Source organism: Macaca thibetana, chromosome 12, assembly GCF_024542745.1.
Source record: "Macaca thibetana thibetana isolate TM-01 chromosome 12, ASM2454274v1, whole genome shotgun sequence".
Classification (NCBI taxonomy): Eukaryota; Metazoa; Chordata; class Mammalia; order Primates; family Cercopithecidae; genus Macaca; species Macaca thibetana.
In genome coordinates, this window is record NC_065589.1 from 63,016,406 (window position 1) to 63,025,015 (window position 8,610).

General features: G+C 38.0%; 1 protein-coding gene across 1 annotated transcript in view; it reads right to left on the minus strand.

Annotated features, from left to right (window-relative positions):
• The window catches only part of UBE2E3 (ubiquitin conjugating enzyme E2 E3), a 1,128,997-nt gene extending 1,120,387 nt beyond the window's left edge, over positions 1-8,610 (minus strand). The window contains exon 1 of the mRNA XM_050750599.1: positions 8,601-8,610. The gene's annotated coding sequence lies outside the window, so the exon portion shown is untranslated. The remainder of the gene's footprint in view (positions 1-8,600) is intronic.

Genomic DNA, 8,610 nt, shown 5'->3' on the forward strand with positions numbered 1-8,610 from the left:
CTCTTCCCTGATTTATTTTTTTCTTTAGCATATATCATTATTTTCTCTATTCTACATTTCATGTATTCAGGTGTTATCTAGAAGAACTTTGACTCCACTAGAATGTAAACTCTGTGAAGGCATGAATGTTTTGTTCAATACTAAACTAATAGCACATAGAACACTGTCTGACTCACTGTAGACAATCAATCAATCGTCTTTGAATGAATAATACCAAGAGATCCAGGGATAAAACTTGCCTATAAAAAGAATACTGTATGACCTTTAAATCTGCTATCAGGCAGGCTGGTTTAAGTGGTCCCATAGCCCCTCTGTCTGTATTTATCAAAGCACTTGTTACTCACATACCATAATCTTTAGGTTGGCTGTTTGTCTCACCAGGTTAAATTCTGCCAGAGAGGGTGGATTATGTCTTTAACTCTGATAGGAAGCCTAGAGCCTATAGCAGATACTCAGTAAATATGAAAAAGAATGAGTGAATGAAAAAAATACAAAAACATGCTAAGAACAGCCATTGAGGCAGATGTGAATATCCCATCAAAGGATAGAGAAATCCTTGGTAAAATACAACCCCATTTGTTTTGATTTCAGAAATTCCTTGGAGAGGAGCTGCACAGAGTAGGGAAGAAACTGTGGTCTCTGAAAAAATCTCTGTGAGCACAATTAGGCAGGACAGACAAATCACCTTGGATCAGGCTCAGACTGAAGTGCCCAGGGTGCAGAATGAAGGTGGGGGCCATGAGAGGAGTGAGTGAGAGGTGGAAGTAGAAGTTCAGGTGATTTGATGGGCGTAAACCATCTTGGAGCAGTTTTCTGAGCTGTGGTAAGTAACAAGGGTAAGAATCTTAAGACAAACAGTGGGGGTGATTCCAGGGTGGTTTCCTGATGGGTGCTGTTTTCCACAGTGGTTTTAACCTTTAGCATAAAGGTTTGGATATTCCATCTTTCACATCCACAAAGTGATCACAACCCCAGTGGAATATAACTTCCAGGTCTGAATCCATTGCTTTGGGTTAATGAGGCATACAGACAAGAGACCTATGAAGGTTAATTTTTCAGATTTTTCAGTCTCATCTCCATCAGACCTTGAGCCCTGATACATTATGGTTGGTACATTCACTCAAACTAGTGTATTCTGTAGCCTTAGCCATCATCTAACCCAGCCTTACAAACAGTCTTGCAAAACTGATATTTTTTAACCAAAATTTCATAGTGATTTTATCATAAAAGTATACCCACAATTAGCACATCTACTTTCCCCCAATCTCCCCAGCACATCTACTTTCCCCCAATCTCCCCAGCATTATTATTTATATCTTTGCAAATGGCATTTCCTTTAGAAAATATGAAGCTATCTATCACTTTCTTTCTATAAAATTATCCCTTGTGTTTAAAAAACCTAACACCTTGCATCCTGCTATCTTGGAAAGAAAATATCCACATAACCAAAGCTGATCAAGATTTAGAAATCAAAAGCTTTGCACGTCAATCAAGAAGTTTCTGGTCCAATACAGAAGGGTTTGTGTTTCTTTTCCTTCATTGTTTTTTTCTAAGCTTTCTCTTTTCATTAAATCACAATGCCAGACAAAGTCAGGGTCATGCTGTGCCCATCACTGTGGCTTATAGATCAAACGAAAGCTGGTATTAATCATCTTGCTTGATTTTGGAACCTATTAATTTCCAAGAACAGAACCCCAGTGACACAAGTCTTTTATTCTGTGATCTTATGTGGTGTCATTTCTCTTTTCTTCTCTTAGAGTAAACCTTAGAAACTGTTAGTTATGTGAAGCCATTTTAAAGTCAACCATTATCTTTTCACTGGCCAATTAGATATAAGTTTGGTTTAAGAAAACTGTACTTTGCTTCTATTTTCCTCAGGAATCCTTAAAAAATACTTGGTGGTTGGGCATGGTGGCTCACGCCTGTAATCTCAGCACTTTGGGAGGCCAAGGCGGGTGGATCATGAGGTCAGGAGATGGATACCACCCTGGCTAACACGGTGAAACCCCGTCTCTACTAAAAATACAAAAACAAAATTAGCCGGGCGAGGTGGCGGGCGCCTGCAGTCCCAGCTACTCGGGAGGCTGAGGCAGGAGAATGGCGTGAACCCCGGAGGTGGAGCTTGCAGTGAGCCAAGATCCTGCCACTGCACTCCAGCCTGGGTGACAGAGGGAGACTCCATCTCAAAAAAAACAAAACAAACAAACAAACAAACAAAAACATATATATATTTGGTACTCCAGGTCTAGGCCTACAATGAGAGGTAAACTTGAGTCTATTTTCTCGTTATTATAAAGGATTTTATGAAGAATAATCCAAGATCTATTCTCAAGTCTGCAGTTCACAATCTTTTGGTAAGATAATTATTTTTTCAAAGTTCTTCATGATCTTGAAGTTATGAAAAGAAAGTAGTGCAGAAAATAAAATCCCTGAGGTACTAAAATCCTTAGGAGAAATTCTATACATTATAGACTCTGCATAAATATTGTTCAGTAAATCAGTGAAGCTGAGAAAGGGGCATACTCTACATCCTTGGCCTTTCCCTAGAGTAAAGAGGATGGTGTAGGAACTGGGGAATGTTACCAGATATGGCCTCACTACCTCTTGATTGGAACCACTGTATAGGTAGAGTAATACTGGGTCCTTCTGTTAAAGCTTTTTTTTCTGGGTAGTATATTGTCAGTGTATTCTTTGGTAATGAAATCTGTACCCTCTTACCTGGTTCCATATAACACTGTTAAGTTAAATACTGAATCAGAAAATATGACTCAAATGTTTTTTCATTATGAGGTTAATACAACTCTTAGAACTAAATAAGGACTGGAAAAAGAGATCAGACGTTTTTAACCAGGATAATGAGCCTGCCAGCAATCCTCTGTGCATATGATACTATATAAATTCTAATTGATGAAAGAATTGATTTCTCTTTTGTAGTTATCTAAGAAAAAAATAGCTTTGTACTCACTGCAAGTTTGTTGTTTGTTGAGGTAAGCAAGTGGCAGAAGGACAACATTAATCTTATTTTGCACCTGGTTTTCACTTCAACTTTTCTCTGCCTCTTCATTTACTGTTATGTTTAATACTAGCTTCTGTTTTTAGCCTGTGGGAGAGGGGAGAAGTGTAAAAGATACTTATAACATCTGTAGCAATGGACGGAAGAATGAATAATAATAGGAAATGTCTACAACATACCATCTGATATAAACACAGATGCGTGTTTTCTTTAAACACAAGAATCATGTACCGTAAAGAGAAGATTTACAACACTCTATAGAAAGTCAAGAGCCCCTTCTTGAGTGGTTCTTAATTAACAAGAAGCAATGCTCCCTGTTAGTTGTCAATTTATTTATAGAACTACAGTGGTAGGTACTGCTCATTTCTCCTGTAAATTATGAATGTAGATGTCAAAGTGCTCTCCAAGAACAAAGGAGATACTGGATGAATTCTTTCCTATCAAATATTACATTTTTTATACCTAGTACAGTAAATTCAAAATTAGAATATTCTGTGTTTCCTCCAAAATCTTGTCATGGAGTTTGAAACCTTCAAAGAAAGTTTAATAAAAAATGAAGGACATTAAGCAGTTTTTATAACGTTATATAATTTTAATCCTTAACTACACAATAACCTCTATATAACAAGAGAAGAAGACTATCTGTAAAACCAACAAATAACTCATAGAGAAGATTGCCTTTTTTTCTGTAAGCATTTATATATTTAGTGCCAATAATGAATTTACCAAACCAACTTAGTTTGTGGAGAATAATTCATGTTTTCTTATTAGGCAACCCACATTTCCTAAATTCAGAGAGATCGTGGTGCATCTTAACAGAATAAAAGGCTCTGATGATATACCTACCACATCTTTGAGAGGAGGTTGCCATCCAAGTTAGATTATTGCAGAGATGAAAATGAAGATATTATTGTGAATATTAGTATTATTGTGAATATTGGTATGTTGAGACTATCTCAAGGACAATCTGGAGGATATTCATGGGCCACTCAGTATGATGAAATGTCTCGTGAGCATGGAAAACAATAAAAAAGAATTATGAAATACCTTCTGTTATGAATGTTCATGAGCTCCGTTTAGAAAAGGAAAGAAAAGGCTTGATCCTTTGTGAATAGAATATATGCTTAGGAAGATGCCTAATTTTTAATCACCTCAAAACTTTACCTTTCAGTATAATAAAATGCATTTGGCTAGTTTGTCCAGAATAAATTTAATGTTATTTCAAGTTCTCCTTATTTTCTACCTCTCTTTCTACAGAAAATAAATAATAAAATTGCAAAGCACCTTCTAGTTACTCAAGTATATTAGCTTTCCTTAAGAGCCACTATCCCATGTACTATTTGCTTCTGCCATTCTCCCCTGTAACAGATTATAGACATAATTGGAGCTTCATGTTCTGCTCGCCACCTACAGGAGCCATTTCCTGCTCACATGGGAGCACATGAAGTCTGGTAGTACAGAGAGTTCTCATTGAAGTTAGAGATATCCAACAATGGTAACAATCAGGCACTAGGCCTCTAACCTATTGACCTCCTGCTTTTTGTTGGATCTGGGCTCCAACTCTTTGTCTTCAAGGTTGTGCCTCATTTGGCAGATACCTGCTAACTATGTGCTTATTTGAAATATTCAGGATTCAGCTGTAAAACTGACTTTACATAGGTTGAATTGTCTTCTTTTGCTCACAGTAAAAAAAAAAAAAGAACTGAAACAAAATCCAACACAACTGGGTTTCATACACAGAATCCATTTCTCCTGTTTCTGCAAAGATTTATTTTTCGTTGTTTGAATAACTTTTGACAAATGAGCACTGGAGGAAAAGTGCTGACAATTTCAACTTTATTAGTTCAAATGTTTTCTCAATTTTGTAAACTTACAAAGCTTATCTAGAAGAGAAATGATGCAAGACAGTTGTTACAGAATAATTACAGATTTACTCTTAGAGGATAGCAAAATTGCTTATGCACTACATTTAATGAATATAAGCTCCTTCTACATAGTATAGTTAAAATAAACCATACACATCTCAGAAATGACAGGATGAGATACACTTGTGCCTACAGGGCTCATCATAACATTGCTCTGCTAGATGAAATGACAGAGAAGGCAAGGATAACAGGATCCCCACATGGTTGCTGAAGAAGGTTGCTTTAATTTGAGTAGGTAGAATTCAGACTTAAAAAGATGGGACAACAATTTCTAAACTGATGGAGGAGCTGTAAATATTTGGGAAGCCACAAGCAGAAATTCCCAGCTTTGCAAATGGCTATAAGAAATGGGGGAAGTTGTTTTAAACAAAGATTGTCATCTGACTGCAAATCTGAAAAGACAAGGCAACAAAATATATGCCTATCAGAGGGTGACTACTGCCTGGCCTTGAGGAGTTATCATTGTATGTGTACAGGACAGAAAGGAGGGGAGGTTCTTGTTCTGGCCTCCTCTTCAGCTGGCCATGCAGACCCTTCAGTTTCTCAATTTGCTGTGGCTTTCAAACCTGTTGGACCAGTTGACAGTAAGAAACACAGTTTCTATTACAACCCAGCACATAACTACAAATATGAAACCGTAAAAGTAACCAAAATTAAAGTTTAATAAACTGGCACTTATTTCTTATTTTTAGTATATGCCATGCAGGCACTCTATTTTCTACCTGTGAGATTATCTTCTATTTCTGTAACAATAAGTAATCATTAAATCTGTAATAAGGATGTCTATACATTACAGGTAAAATGAAATACACATACTATATATTTATATATAGAGAGAATCATACAGATAATATAGAATTAGAATCATACAGATAATATGATATTATCTATTTAAATGAATGTTAATCATGACTCTACAATGGGCTGTGACCACAGTTTAAAAAAAAAAAAAAGAAGAAGAAGACACGATGACTCCTTCAACAGCATGAGAAAGCTCTCACGGGAGCTCCACTGCCTCTCACTTCCAAAGGAGCACCTGGTGCCTTGCCCACATTCTCTCAGTACCCATACATGCCGTTTGTGCTGGCTTTGTTTACAATTATTACTCTAAGTGTTGTGACATTTTCTCTTTTGTTCATTTTGCATTCTCAGCTTGAGTGAAAATTAGAACAACAGGGGCCATTCCTGCTTGACTCATGTATCTTCTTTCATAGCTCCTCCCAGGATCTAGCACAATGTGTCCCTTCCACTGGACTGTTGATAAATGCCATTGACCGTTAATGCGATTGCATGATAATGCAGAAGTATAATTTGATTAGCTGCAAGGACTTGTAAATGCAGACTTTTTTTTTTTCTTAACTAAATAATTTTTTTATTTTTATTTTTATTTTATTTAATTAATTAATTAATTTTTGAGATGGGGTCTCGCTCTGTCACCCAGGCTGGAGGGCAGTGCTGCAATTTTGGCTCACTGCAACCTCTGCTCCCAGGTTCATGCAATTCTCCTGCCTCAGCCTCCCTAGTAGCTGGGATTATAGGAGTGCGCCAGCGCAGCTGGCTAATTTTTGTATTTTTGGTAGAGATGGGGGTTTCTCCATGCTGGCCAGGCTGGTCTTGAACTCCTGACCTCAGTTGATCCACCTGCCTTGACCTCCCAAAGTGCTGGGATTACAGGCATGAGCCACCACGCCTGGCCAAGAATTTTTGTCTATAAAACAGAAGTAAATATTCAAATGAAAAATACGTACTCTGTCCACCATTTCATTGTTCATTTGTGCCTCAAATATATTTAGTGGTTACTGTTCACCAGAAATTGCTTTAGAAGCTGGGCATATGTAGTCCATGCTCTCAAGTAATGTGGACTACAACACAGGTAATAGGTTTTTCTCAGAATTGCGGTTTATTCAAATGAATTGTCGATGTGTCTAATTTTGATTTGGCTGTTGCAGATTTCTTGTGTTTACTTTGTTTCCCTCAATGTCATTATATAATCTAAAATATGACCTGGCTTTAAAAAAAAATGCTTACCTTACCAAAGGTGCACTCAGTAAATCCCCTTTACTCCCTATCCACTATAATGTTCGGACTTCAAGTATATAGAATTAGATTAATTATAATCATGAGTTTATGAATACTATCATCATACATCCATTCAAGACTCATCCGTCTGTCTACCTAACTACCTATTGTATCCAAATTGATCTATAGATTTAATATTGTACCAAACGTTATAACATACTATAAAGCTATTATAATTAAGGTGGTACTTAAAACTGTCAATGGTTGGCCGGGCGCGGTGGCTCACGCCTGTAATCCCAGCACTTTGGGAGGCTGAGGTGGGCGGATCACGAGGTCAGGAGATCGAGACCACCCTGGCTAATAAGGTGAAACCCTGTCTCTACTAAAAAAAAAATAATAATAATTGCCGTGTGTGGTGGCAGGCGCTTGTAGTCAGTCCCAGCTACACGGGAGGCTGAGGCAGGACTTGCAGTGAGCCAAGATCGTGCCACTGCACTCCAGCCTGGGTGACAGAGCAAGACTCCGTCTCAAAAAAAAGAAAAAAAAGTGTCAATGGCCAGGGACACTACTTTATAAATTGACCAGTGGAACAGAAGAGAGGACCTGAGGTAAATTTGTGTACCTTTTTCTTTATGTCAGAGGGGATATTGTAGATCACTGGGGAAAGGAGAGATCATTGAATAAGTTGAGCTAGGAAAAAGTGTGGATCATCAACATTGACTACAGATGGATTAAGAACTTAAATGTCAAAAGCTAAACTTAAAAAATCCTTAGAAGAATACAGGTAAATGTCTTTCTAACCTTAGGTATAGAGACTTTGTTTTGTTTTGTTTCTGAGATGGAGTCTTGCTCTGTCGCCCAGGCTGGAGTGCAGTGGCACAATCTTGGCTTACTGCAACCTCTGCCTCCAGGGTTCAAGCGATTCTCCTGCCTCAGCCTCCCGAGTAGCTGGGACTATAGGTGCATGCCACCACACCTGGCTAATCATTGTATTTTTAGTAGAGATGGGTTTTCACCATATCTCAGGAGTTCAAGGCTGGTCTTGAACTCCTGACCTTGTGATCCGCCTGCATCTCCTGACCTCCTCAACCTCCCAAAGTGCTGGGATTATAGGCGTGAGCCACTGTGCCTGGCCGGATTTCTTAAACATGATACAAAAGTACTAATTTTGGGAAGATTAATAAATTTGACTACTCTAAAATTAAGAATTTATGCTGATCAGATCATGTTAAAGAAAAAAAAAGACAAGCCAGAAACTTGGTGAAAATGTCTGCAGCACACCTAACTGACAAGAATCAGAATTAAACCACACAAAGTAGAAATGATAAACACCTGTCTTGTCTTCTAGTCTCACCTACTTTACCCTGCTGTTTTATTTTTGACTCTGATTCCCTTATCCAGCCAACAACAAATTGGGTATTGTCTGAACAAGTTGCTTAGTTTTACATCTGTTCCATTTCCTTTAGCTAGAATACTTCTGCCACCACCAGCTGGACCACTGACATTCCATATACTTCTCTTATCATTCCCAAGAACTGTCCTTCATGAATTCAACTCATCACTGCTTATTCCCTCAGAGTTCATAGGGAATCAATTTAAATGTGGTTGCTATGTTCTCCTCTTCCTCCTCCCCCTCCTCCCCCTCCCCCCCTC